Source organism: Spermophilus citellus, assembly GCF_964194105.1.
Source record: "Spermophilus citellus genome assembly, chromosome: X".
Taxonomy (NCBI): domain Eukaryota; kingdom Metazoa; phylum Chordata; class Mammalia; order Rodentia; family Sciuridae; genus Spermophilus; species Spermophilus citellus.
In genome coordinates this window covers 109,246,923-109,256,436 of record NC_138190.1, presented here as the reverse complement: position 1 = coordinate 109,256,436, position 9,514 = coordinate 109,246,923, and positions in this window count along the sequence as shown.

Below are 9,514 nucleotides of genomic sequence, written 5' to 3'. Positions count from 1 at the left end.
CATGGCACAATGAAATTGGCCAGGACTTGTCATGAGAAAACTTAATTTTGAATCTCAACTCTGCTTCTGAGAGATCTATTTTAATAGTATGAAGACTAGGCAAGACAATATGCAAGAAGCATATTGCACATGATAGGTGCTTGATCAAAGGGAGATTAATCAGAAGTGCTAAGGAAGTACTTATTTGCTGTGTGTGGAACATCAGTTCCTTTGGAGAACTGTGTGTATGTTCTTTCTCTGAACCTGTCCCTCCAAGTGCTTTCCAGCAGTCCAAACTGCCCATCACTCTTGTAACCCTTTTCCTTTGTTCTTTACTTAAATGATCCAAGATTTAGCCTAACCTCAGGGTGGGAGCAGATCTCCTGTGTACTTTAAAGCAATTATCGGGTCTGCAGTCTCTGGGCTTTGGTTTTGTCATTGCCTGGTAAGTCTACTGTGTGCCACTATTTTTTCTCACACCCATTCCTTATCTACTTCTTCTTGTCACTCATCTTACCAAATCCAGGCTGAAACTTAGAGGCCTAATTCAATATCCTCATCTTATGAATCCTGTACCCATGCCCTATCATTTTTAATGTATCCCACACATATTGATACTTGATTATACTATAAACAGTTGTACAAAATGGAAATCATTTCTCTTTGTCTTGTTTACCCCAAGCAGAATGGAAGCAATCTGAGAGCTAGGGTAATCATGTCTCTCTTTTTTGTATTCTTGAATTCCTTTGAAAAACAAGCTCTATGCTAGGTACTGGAGCTATGGAGATGAACTTGACATAGACCCCATCCTCAAAATGAGAAAAACATCTCAAAGATTTGAAAGGACTGCTATGCCATTTGAGGTAGCTGGCCAGGGGAAGATATTCAATATGTAGTAAAGGGCATGTGGAAAAGCCCAAGGAAAGGAAAAGTCATGCCATGTTCTGGGATGATTAAACGCTATGTAATATGGCTGGGTGACTAAGTGGTAGAGCACTTGCCTGGCATGTGTAAGGCACTGGGTTCGGTTCTCAGCACCACATAAAATAAATAAATAAATAAATATCCATCAACATCTATTTTTTTTCTAAAGCTATGTAATACAGTGTAGGCTTTGGTCACACAGTAGAAAATAAGGCTGAGGGTGAAGTGAAGTTACCCCTGAAGTGCTTAGAAATAATGGAAAACCCAAAGAGGTTCCTCTATCAAAGCAGTTATCACATTCTATATCAATTATTTGTCAACTTGTCAGTTGACTCTAAAACCGTGGTTCTCAACTGGGGGTGTTTTGCCACCCATTGCATCTAGTCATATGTGTGGAAATTTTGGGTCGTCATGACTTGGATAATGCTAATGTCTTCTAGTTGGCAGGGGCCAGGGATATTGCTAAACATTGAACAAGCATAGAACAGCCCCCCTACAACAGAGTTATCTAGTCCTTTATGATATGTCGATTGTATTGAGGTTGAGAAACATGTCCTACAAGAACGTTATATGATTCTTGAGGGCAGAAACTGTCTCTAGCTCCAAGACCCACCAAGGTCCTTAGACATCATGAGTAATTGGGAGCCTAATGAATAATAAATGAATGAAAAGCTGACTGATGCAAGATCCTTTTCTGGGAAAATTATGTATCTGAGTAGATACTCCTCTACTTAGTTCCTCTTTTCCCCCAACACACATTCCCTGTTATCTCTGACTCCACCTATTAGAGCATAATGCTATATGAGGACAGAGATTCTTTCTTTTTCCTTGTCCTCTCCCCAGCAGCTGGATGAATAGTTGGCAAATGTTAAGTGTTCATAAATGTTCATTGAATGAGTAAATGGTAGACTTCATGGTTGGGCCTAGGGATAAAGGACAGAGAAAGTCAGGGCTTGAAGTGAGCTGTTAAGATGCGGAAACTAGAGACTGGTAGCATACCTTGGCATGGATTTCTTTTTTTTTAATACCTTTATGTTATTTATTTATCTTTATGTGGTGCTGAGGATCGAACCTAGGACCTCGCACATGTGAGGTGAGTACTCTATCGCTGAGCCACAACCCCAGCCCTCTTATTTATTTTTTAAGTTGTCGATGGGCCTTTATTTATTTATACGCAGTGCTGAGAATCAAAGCCAGTGCCTCACACATGCTAGGCAAGCACTCTACCACTGAGCTCCAACCCCAGGCCCTGGCATGGATTTCTTTGAGTTTATTCTATTTGAGGTTTACTCGGCTTCTTGAATTTGTAGGTTTATATCTTGACAAATTTGATGGTCTTATAAGCTAGATTTTCTTCAAATATATTTTTGTACTCTTTAATCTTTCCTTCCATAACTTCAATGGTACAAGTGTTAGTGCTTTTGTTATTGTCCCACAGGTCCCTGAGTCCCTGTTCCCTTTTTAATGTCTAAGTTTTTGGGTTTCTTTTTATGTTGGATACATTTTATTGATCTGTTCTCAAGTTCACTGATTCTGTCTTCTGTTATCTCAGTTATTTCAGTTATTGTGTATTTCAACTTTGTAATTTCCCCTTTTTAACATTTTCTTTGCTGAGATTTTTCACTTTTCAATTTGTTTCAAGATAATTAGTAATTGCATGCTGAAGTCAATTAGCACTGCATCGCCTTGTTCAGTCTTTTTGCTGCTATTGGGGGTGAGGACTTAGCTTACTGCTGGACTAACACTATTTTGATGGGGGAATTAAAGCATCATTTGTTTCTACCAGGCAAGGCATAAAGATCAACTCCCCACTTAGCCCTACTGACAACCTAGAGGAGTGGCTTACATTTGTTCCATTGATGTTTAGTTACAATAGGATAAATATTGCCAAAAAAAGATTTTCCATTGTTAAGTTACTATTTTTCCCAGTTTTGTGACTAAAGGGAACAGGCCTTTCTTGGAACAGTTTTGACTGTGCTTGCAGGAAGTTCCAGGTTGGAGGTTTCTACAACATCCTGTCTGAGATATATGAGGGGGAAAGCCCCAGAGAATTCAAAGGTGTGTTATTTCTGATTCTTAGACTGTCTGCCTTCTTCCAAACTTCCAATCTTCCTATGTTTCTTTGTTGTGTTATGCCCAGCATTTTTAGTTTTAAGAAGGAGGACCTGGAGGCTACAGAATGCAGTTCAGTGGTAGTGCACTTGCTTAGCATGCATGAGACCCTGGGTTCAATCTCCAGCACCACAAAAAAAAAAAAAAAAAAAGGTGGACCTGGGCTCAGGGGTGGAGAGTGGCACTACTCTCTCTTGTTCAGAACTGGAAGTCTGGCTCATGCATTTTATTCTTACCTTCTTTCAGACATCAGATCAGGCCAGCCACCACCTGCTGGGAAAGGCTTAGGGGTACATGTATAAAAATCAGACTGGCTGCTATTCTGAGATGTCTTACATTTCTACCCACCATGAGAGTTTCCACAGTGTTTTCTTTTTTTTTTTGATATTTTTTTATTGATTATTTAAAGCATTACATAGCTCATGATATATCATCTTTCAAAACACAATTTGAGTCCACAGTGTTTTCATATCCATGATTCTATTTGATTCTCAAACAATCCAATGAGAAAAGTACTATTGTTATTATCTCTATCTTACAGAAGAAGAAACTGACACATTAGAGATGAATTAATTAGCACAAGAATGGGAAAGTTTGCATATGAGTCCAGGCCTCAGGACTGTAGTTTAGTGCTCTATGTATGGCAACACATTTAGCCTGAGCTACTTCTCACCAGCCTCCCTTTTGCCAGTGGGCACCAGATTTTTCCAGCCTGCCTTCTGCTTCTGGGCTCTACCCTCTCTTATTCTATATCTGATCTATGTGGCAGCAGTCCATTCCATCAGTCAGCAGGGATTTTTGACGTACCCATCATCAACGCTGCACAGTGAATAGGTCCCAAAGGGCCACTTGGCCCTCAACCATCTCAGTCAATCCAGTAGGGAGGGGCTGGAAAGGAGGTGATGTTCTGCTTTCTCTAGATGTTGCAGCTGTGGGGATTTATCATAAATATTAACTGGGGCCAGGACATGTGTAGTCACGCAGGACTCTGTGCTTAGAGGGGCCCCCTGCCTATTTTAATGTTCTGTAGTTGCTGTCATGAAATTCCTAATACATTTTGGACAAGAGGCCCCACACTTTCATTTTACACTGGGCCCAGCAAATTATTTAGCTAGTTCTGGCTGAGGTCTATTGTGGCCAGGTCTCTGGAGTAGAGTTCATTCTCCCAGCAAAGAGCAGAGGAACAAGCAGTTACAGCCTTGAAGGAAACGCCCCAAAGCATGAACTCCCCTTTGAATTTCACACCACACTCCCATTTCCTTGCACTCAGTCAGCTTACATTCCCTCCAAGGCTTAGCTAGACTGCTCAAAAATACCAGACCATTGTAACTTCACCTTTTGGAAAATATGCCCATTGGATTAGAGAGAATACATTTGAATTATAGATAAACCTTCTCACTACATATCATCTCTTAGTTTTGAAAATTTTAAGGTAATTATGTATGCACACCAAATTGTAAAAAATAGTACAGAGATCCTGCTTTATTCTTTTCTTAGCTTTCCCCAGTGGTAACATTTTGCAAAATTCTGGTACACCATCACAAATAGGATATTGACTTTGATATAATTCACCCATCTTATTCAGATTTCTCTTTACTTATAGTTATCTACGTGTATTATTTTTATACAATTTTATCACATTAGGTTCATGTATTCATTGTCACAGAGCCAAGATATTCAACAGTGCTATCATATCAGGGATCCATCATGGTATTGCTTTCCTTTTTATAACCACACCCACCTCCCTCCTGCAATCCTCACTCTCAACCCTTGGCAAACACTAATATAGTCTTGGTTTCTAAAACAAGTACATCTGGGCTGTTTCCAGTTTGGGGTTATTACAAATATCACCTCCATTTTTGAACATGTGTTCTCATGAATTCACAGCCACTTAAATGCATAATAAAACAAGATTTATTTAAAAAGTTTTTGAATACTCTATTAGTCAATGCTTATTTTCAGTTAATAGGCAACCTGCTCCAAAGAAAAGCAGGAGAGATTTGGAGTCGGAATAATTATTTTTTTAGAAGTGGGGCTCCATTATTTCCTTCCTTTGTGGTCAGAGGCTTGTTACTTAACAACCCCTGTCACACATGTTCCCTCCAGGAAGAACAATACCTCTGCCACAGAGTTGTTTTTGTGATGATTAAATGAGATAGCATATTATGGTTCCCAGTACTTTGGGGATTTTCATACTATAGTCCTTTCATTCTTGGCTCCAAATTGAAGAGGAGAGACAAGTCTAAGAGACTGAAAAGTCAGAATTGTAGGGTTTTTTTTAAAAAATGCAGTTTTAATACTCCTAAGTATTTACAAGAAGAGAAAATAGGACAAGAATACAACAGGACGTATAATTAGCTTAATGAGGCTTCTAAAGAGCTCTAGGAGGGAACTGGGAAAATTTATTTTAACTGAGTAAAACAAGACCTCTCTCCATTCCCCTGCTCCCTCTGCCAACATGGAGGATGCTTAATTAGTTTAGCAACTCTTTTCTTCCAAGATCCTTTTGTATCAAGCAATAGCCTCCCTTAGTCCAATTTTTCTAAAATCCCAAATTAGAGGAGGCCAGATGAATGACATTTTTCTGGGATTGAAAAGGAGTCTTTTCCCTATGTTGGAAATTTTTTTTTATAATTCTGTTTGTTTCTAGCCCCTTCCCTACCTTTATATCACCTTCAGATTTAATGACAACTCAAGGCTGCCTCCTCCCATGTTTTCCAATTCTATCAATGTTCCCAGCTCTCAAAGGACTGTTTATGCACATGCAGCTCTGGCAAAGAGATACTATAATTCCTCCCAGACCTTCCCATTTCTAAGTTTTTAAATACCAGAAGATGATTGTACTTGATTTTTTTCAGAGAGAGAGAGAGAGAGAGAGAGAGAGAGAGAGAGAGAATAAATATGAATGTGTGATTCACTTTTCTTGCTTTGTTGCTACTGACTTTCCTTCTGAATATCTCTGGAGTTCATTGCCAAGTAGTTATTGCATACCTACTGGTTCCTGTCCCTGTACTTCATACTGTGAAGACTGTAGAAGTGCAGAAGCCAAAGATGCTATCCTCCAGGAGTTTGTAGACTGAAGAAATTAAAGTATGTGCACGCTACATGGAAGAATAATTAACCAGACCTCTGAGTGATACTGACTCAAAGTGAGATGATTATTCAAAGAGGTTGGATCAGTGAGAGAGGAAGAAGACTTTGCAGAGTTAATAAGATTGCAAAATCAAAAAACAAGCAAGACCTGTGTAGATAGAAAGGTGAGAAAAAAAAGGTCATAGTTGGGGGACAACTTGAATAAAAGATAGAGGCAGGGTTCAATCATGCCAGCCTTCGAACACTCACTTATCATGAAGTACATGATGTTTGGCTTTGTCTTTCACTTTTCCTTTTAGTTATTTGGCTCCATCCCATCTTGCACATTGCTTCGTGATCTGTGAGTTCTGGATCACACTAATTCTTGCCTTTTTGCCTCAACTTCTGACTTTGCCCACTCACTGCTCAATTCTCTGTGGCTGACCCTTCCTTGATTATAATTTGTACCTAAGGCTTAGATGATATCTATATCTAAAGTGTCACCCCTATGCAACCTTTCCCAGCCCCAAGTTTTGTGGCTTAACACCAGCCCAGTGGTGGTTAATTTCCTGAAAAATTCGTCTAGCCCTTAGAAAGAAATTGAGCAAAAAGACCAGCCAGACCAAGTAATGCAGAAACCAATCCCTTGGTGGAGAAAGGCTCCTGATGACCCAACAGAGCAGTATGAATATGATATAGTCAGAGATTATCCACCACTGTAACCATTTGTTTCCATTACTAGAGACAGAGGTTTTGTTTGATTAATACTGAGAAACTAGAGCCCTTTCGATGACAAGGCAAACAAATGCTTCCCTTGATTAAAGGATGTGGAGCTCATGATGATGGCCCAGTGAAGCATATTTTTGTGTTAACCAGGCCAAAGGGAAAGACATCCAATTTACCCCCTTTCAAAATATTAATTGAACTCCACCCAATGCTGGCCCATGACTACTTGGTTTGGAAGCTGACAATCTATCCTCTTTGTGGCTTCTGTTTACACTTTTACTGGCCTTGAGGGATTGTAAAGTCAAAAAAGCCAGGAACTGTGGCTAGCTAGCCAAAGCCAAATGGTACTACCCTACACTACCATACACTACTGAGCCATACTACACTAGTATAGACCTCCCACCACTACCATTAGCACACCAGGTGCAGCTGGAATCCCCTTTCCAACATAGGGAATTCTATTTTATAACCTAGAGATGGAAAATGCCTAAGATAGGGAATTGATTGAGCTAGGCATAAAGCTGGAAAAGGCAAAGGGGCAGAACCCAAGACTCAAGTGAAGTCTGAGATGAAATTAATGAGAATCTATAGCACCTTGGAGAAAAAAGCCATCAACTTGTTCCCCAAGCCCTAGGCTATTGGGTGAAAAGCCTCTATTACTATTCCCACAAACTTTGAAAGAGGTTGGTTTAAGATAATTAAAATGTACCACTTTATCCAGATAATGGAATAATGAACAGTGAAAACTGAAAACTTCCACAAAATTAATTAATGGCTGATCTTTAATGTATTGAGAGCTGAGATTCATGGTTCTTGTTGTTCACCATTATATCCTCAGCACCTAGCATAGTCTATAACACATAGTCAGAGCTCAGTAAATGCTTGTTGAATGAATAAATAAATTATAGTAATAATGACAGCAAGTAACATTTGTTGAACCTTAATTATAGGCCAGACACTCTTCTAGGTACTTTACACATATTAACTAGCTCATTTAATCCTCACAAAAACCCTCCAAAATAGGCCCATTATTATTCCTATGTTATAGAGCAGGAAACCAAGGATCAGGAGAACTGTGCCTTGCCCTAGGGTGTTTAACTAGTAATCAGCAGAGCTTGAATGACTAGTTCTTAAGGAAAGGTTGGAACACTCTGGTTCTCTCTTGACCATTTGTGGCCCCTGTGTTCATAACGATCAACCAAGTAGAGTCTGAAGCATACTCAAGGTGCTTTATTATTTTTCTTACTTCCCCCACCTGGGATGCCATCTCAGTCTCCTCCATCATCGCTACCAACATATTCACACATCACTTCCTTTTTTCCTTTGATCTATTCATTCTTTAAGATTTAGCTGAAAGTTTACTTCTTTGATGAAACCTACCTTGAAAATTCTTGTTAGACAACCTCTCTCTCTGACTTTGGGATTCATATAGCACTCATAAGCCATACCACTCACTTGTTACTGGAAAGCTACACAGCATTCTGGTTAAGAGGCAGACTTCAGAGGCAGACAGGGTGGGATTTAAATCCCAGCTCTGCCAATTTACTAGGTGTGTGACTGTGGGCAAGTTACTTAACCTCTCCCTCAAAGAGCATGATCTTTGAACTGGAAGGAGAATTAAAGCTCAAGATAGATGAGGAGATAATAAGGGAGTACTTAACTACCTTCAATGAGTTCAAGTTTCCAGACCCAGACAAATTACATCCGAGGCTACTGAGAGAATGTGCAGATGTGATCGTAGTGCCAATCTTGTTAAACTTTGAGAAATTATGACAAAGAGAAGAGCTGAGAAATGGAAAGAGGAAGACAAATAATAAAATCTTAGTGAAGGTGAGTGGTGGTATTGGGGGTGTGTGAAAAATGTAGATCTTAGAAACTGAAGACCAGCGAACACAGCGTTGATCCTTGGCAAAAAGTACAGAATGCACTATTAAGCAGGTAATTTGTGAGGCTTTAGAAAGGGAGCGGAAATCACTAGGGGTAAGCATGAACTCAGTAAAAGCAAGTCATGCCTAACTAAGCCCATTTCCTTTTTGAAAGGGTATCTAGAAGGGGAGATGACAGGAATACCACAGCATAATGTATCTGGATTTCAGTAAGACATCTGAAAGAGTCTTATATATATCCTGGTAGAGATGATGGGAAAATAAGAGCTGGGTAGTGGCAGAAGTTTCATGGATTGCTTCAATTTGAGCAACAGTATTAAAAGTGACTGTTAATAAGGAGAGAACTCTAAGGTTACACTGCAATATTCTGTCCTGAACCCTATCTTATTCAAAACATCTATTACTCTGGCTGATCAAATATTCAGATAAAAAAACTTAGTGGTATAGGATATGCACTCTCATTTGGGGCAATATTGCCTCTAAGGGCAAAAATTGGTTCTCGAGGAGTAAACAATTATCTTTTATTTTTATATATAGAAGACAGATATACTTGCAGCACATAAACACATACACAGTATATCTCTATTATTATAGTGTTTAGGGAATGTTGTAGGAAAAATGTCTAAAAAGACTCTTCAGCGATGCAATAATGAAAAAGAAAATGTTGGGAAAGGGAGTAAAGGAATAGGTTGAAATAAACAAGGCAATGGTTTTTGAAGATGAATACAAAATCCAGCACCTAAGTTTAAAGTCAATTGTGCAAACAGAATAAGGCACACAATAGTAGTTCATGCAAGAAACTACAGAGGGTTTTA